The sequence below is a fragment of the Corylus avellana genome, chromosome ca11 (assembly GCF_901000735.1).
Source record: "Corylus avellana chromosome ca11, CavTom2PMs-1.0".
Lineage (NCBI taxonomy): Eukaryota > Viridiplantae > Streptophyta > Magnoliopsida > Fagales > Betulaceae > Corylus > Corylus avellana.
Window position 1 is genome coordinate 2,660,408 of NC_081551.1, and position 4,493 is coordinate 2,664,900.

Genomic DNA, 4,493 nt, shown 5'->3' on the forward strand with positions numbered 1-4,493 from the left:
AAAAAGCTAGAGTGTATATATATATCTTGCAGGAAGTAATTGCATGGTAAACAATCTTTCAAGCATATATATATCTCTTCCAGGGAATGGAATCTTTCTTGCTGTGAAGTGAAGTTGTTCCATCTCTGACATAGTATTTGAGGTTGCCCGTACGAGGCACAAATTAAAGTAGACACAATAAGAATATTGGAAGAAATATTTGGAGTGTAAAAAAAAAAAAAGAAGCCCTATCAGTAGATCGATATGACTAAAGCCACTTTTAGGCATAATGTGGCACCAAAAAACTAAGTGTGATTAGACCCTGTTGATATAAACTTCCCACCCACCTTGATATTTAATTCAAATTTTCGGTTTTGAGAAAAGAAAAGGGATTGTAGAATATTTTTGCTTCATTTAGAGAAAGCAAATCCTTTATTCGTTTTGTGACATAAATGCATTTTCATTACCATGAATCCCTTCTGATGTCATGCTTACATATACAAAAGGCTCTAACTATTAGAAAACTTGCAAGGCACAAAGGCGAGAAAGGTAAGTCGGGAATACCGGCGGAATTACCTCTGATGATTAAGTCAATAAAGAAAAAATGAAGGGAATAAATTGACTAGGCAAGGTGATAAAAGTGAGTGTACATGAGGAAACTATCTCTCCTCCATTTATAGGCTTACTGTCCACGCTTCCTTATACAATTGGTTTAACATACGCATGGGCTTCCGACCTTTGTGGCCAAACGGACATAAGTAGCGCTCAGAGCTCCATCCCTCCAAATTGGGTGAGGAGAGTGGTCTTGAGTAGTAGGGTCTCATGAGCCTTTGATAACTAGTTGGCGATGAGGCTCAAGCATATCCAATATGGTACATTGGGGACACGTTAGAACCATCATTTATCATCCAAATGGGCCAAAGTATGAATGAGAAGTCAAGCCTAATTTTAATAGGGGTTAAACTTAATTTTTAAGCCAAAAAATACAACAAAAATTTTAAGATTAAGGGCAGTCATGGCCTCCCTTGTTCTATATGTAGTTCCATCAAGAAACAAATTAATAGAAAACATCAAAACCTAAACCCCCCTCCTATAGGCTACCCTTAATCTTTGCCTCCCTAAGAAACGCATATCCTTTTCAAGCTTCCATGGCATTTGGTTCTAAAGTCAAAGGAGTGGAACTCAAAAACTTTATTGAGGTTCTCTTTGTAGGAACCAATTAATCATAAACCATATGTACACCTCAAAGACAAGGCAATTATCAGTGTGTGTAGATAATTAATGCCTATTTCTTCTGTTAGGTAAGCAGCAAACCCAATACCATACTATTTGTGACCCAAAAAGTCAACAGAATGAGCTAAGCTCTTTAGTCCATGTCTCTTACAAGCACTTTGTGGATTAGGTCATTTATATATAATTATTTCATTATTTCAAGGCGATGATTAAGATGATGTGTGGGTTTTTGGGACTTGCCAACACATGAACTGTTGTGAAAAAGGTATCCAAACAAACAAGAGATTAGAGAAACTAGTAAGGCCCTATACATATATAAAAAATAGTTAATAATTATTCAAAGAGTTCATCTAATTATTAGATTTTTTTTATTTAATAAAATTAATCTAAGGGTTGATTGGAAGTGTAACGCCAACTTTATTAAATAAATGTTAAATAAAATTACAATATCTCGTTATTATCGTGGTTAAACATGTTTAGCTATATATATATATATATGAAAAAGGTGAATATTTTCGTTTATATCTGAAATAAGTGATTATTAATTAAAGGAAAAGACATCGTTGGAAGCCCTACATAGCATATATATAGAGTTGTAGGTTCACATGAGGAGAGAGGACATTTAGGAATAGTAGACATGGACCGATCGATATATGGTGCATGCGGTACTTTGAATATAGATGTATCATGTACGTATATATATGTGTGGCCTACAAATAACATGGCGACCAAGCTAGAATATTATAGCTAGCCTGCATGTTTTTCACACTTCACAACCTATCAATCGACTACTTATATATATTGTTCCTAGCTACTTTTCTCTTAGCCCACTCTATATATTTATATTTATATTTTGAGGCCGGGTGGGAATTTGGGAAAGGAACAACGAATGGAAGGAAGGGGTAAGGAATCAGCTGGAAAAGCATAGAATAATTACTTTCAATCATCGTATTCTTTTCCCACTTCTAAATGATCGCTGTTGGGCAGCGTAGAAATCACTCCACTGACTCCCATGGATATTTATAGAAACCAAACATGCATGGTTTTTCGACAAGTGGCTTTTTTTTTTTTTTTTTTTTTTTAAGTAGTGGATTATTTTCCAACACCAGTTAAAGAAATCGATCTCTCCTAACTCCTACCATGAGTACAAATTCGGACCCTTGAATTTGGGAGCTGATTTCGTTCATACTTTGTCTAAAGTAGTACAATATATATACAAAATGAAAAATAATATCCTGCATTTGACCCGAGACAGGGAGGCTTTAGGGTTGATTTTTTCTTCTTTCGAAGTTTCTCTCTCTCTCTCTCTCTCTCTCTCTCTCTCCTTTTGTCCGCTTGTAATGCAAGTTGGAAGCACCACAAGCTTTTATTCATTCAATAAATTAAAACAATACAATATATAGGTCAATTACTCAAGATAGTAATTCTATGTAGGTTTTATTTACATGACAATGTATACTTGGAATATTATGCCAAGGAGAGTTGGGAAGATCATCTTCATTTTTTTATTTTATTTTATTTTTTTAATGTATATCGATCAGATAAGAACAAAGAGCAGCAACATCATATATGGTAACAAAAATCAGAAGAAAAAAAAAAAAAAAAAAAAAACAGATCCAAATATAGAAAGATTGAAAAAGAAAACACTATCTTGACAGCAAATCAAATGATTTCCAGAAGATCATTTGCATTAATCACATTGGTTCTCCACTAATGTAAAAATTGTTTTTTTTTCCCATGTTCCTCCTAGGGTTTTGTTACAGTTAAGCAAAATTCCCATTAGCTTAACTAGGTTCTACAAAGTTATAGCAGTCAATGATTGAATGTGTAATGTATAAGCAACTTTCTCATCCAATCTATGTTTTTGGCTCTACTTAGGTTACCCTACTAGTTTGCATCAATATTCCCTTTATATATAAGTTCAGAAAAAATGTAATTATGAGTTTTGAAGGGCATGCATGCATAAGGCAACATTTGATCATGTAGCTTACTTTGTTTAGCTGTACCCAACTATATATAGAATAGACCAGTTGTAGGGCCATCTGCAACAGATTAGCAATGGTCATGTCTAAGATGTCAGACCATAGAGTAACCCTACCCACCATGTTTTAGTCAGTTCTTAGATATGTGTTCCAAGTTTGAGCCATCACGTACAACCCAAGTTGGTTCTATCCATTGTGAATATGAATTATAGAAAACCACAATGAATAATATTAGAATTCAAATCTTGTCTTTGGAATTCACCCCGATCTTATTTCAATTCACGCATATTTTACGTGTCAGATTTCACTTATTACGTACGGAAGAAGATGAGTCCCACACAAGTGAAAGAGAATAAGAAATATTAATTAAGTGACTAAATTCATTATTTTTATATTAATTTAATCTTTGAGAATAATTAGTGATTTAACGGTTCAAATTTACAAGAAGGTAAGGGTAATGTCAATTGGAATGGAACAGTGACAAATCCAAACCTCTATTTAAAATTTTGATTGTAATAGATAGTACAATTAATTTGGAATCACATCTCATAAAATAGAGGCTAATAATTTGAATCCTCCCGCCCCTTGTTAAGACCAAACTCATTTATCAAAAAAACACAAAAAAGAAGAAGAAAAAAGAAAGGCGGATATAATAATCTCTTACAATTTTTTATTTTTTTTAATTGTAGATTCTTAATTAATTTGCATCGAACGGCTTGAAAAATGTCACATATTAAAAATGTGGTATGTTACTGAGGCAAGCAAAAATAATTTTTTTTTCAAAAGGCTTTTTCTTCACTTTTGAAGAGACAATTTTATTTCAAAAAAACAAAAGACAACTTTTAACCCAAAGCTTTTCTACAAATTGACACATTGTTAACATGTGTCATTTTTCCAGCCGTTCGATGAAAGGATTTGCCTGAATTCCATAATTTTAAAATTTACATTTTTTTTTTTTTTTTTGATGAAATCCCAAGAGATCTCATCCAAGAAAGGCAATGGGAAAGCATTAGAATATAGGTATTATGAAGAGCTTTCAAAAAGTTTGTCTTCCTCAAAACTTCTATAAAAGCATATATGCAGCTGGAATATATATAGGAAGTTGGGAGTGTTCCCCTTTAAATGGTAAATCAATTAGGTCTGCTGAATCGTACGTGCATGTGTCCATTGCTAAAACGAACCCTAGATGACAACTGACAACCACTTTTCAAAAGAAAGAAAAGCCACGTCAGAGCTGATCTGGACTGTCTAAAACAACGTACCAAAAACAAAAGAATTTTTTTTTTTTTTTAGAAAAAA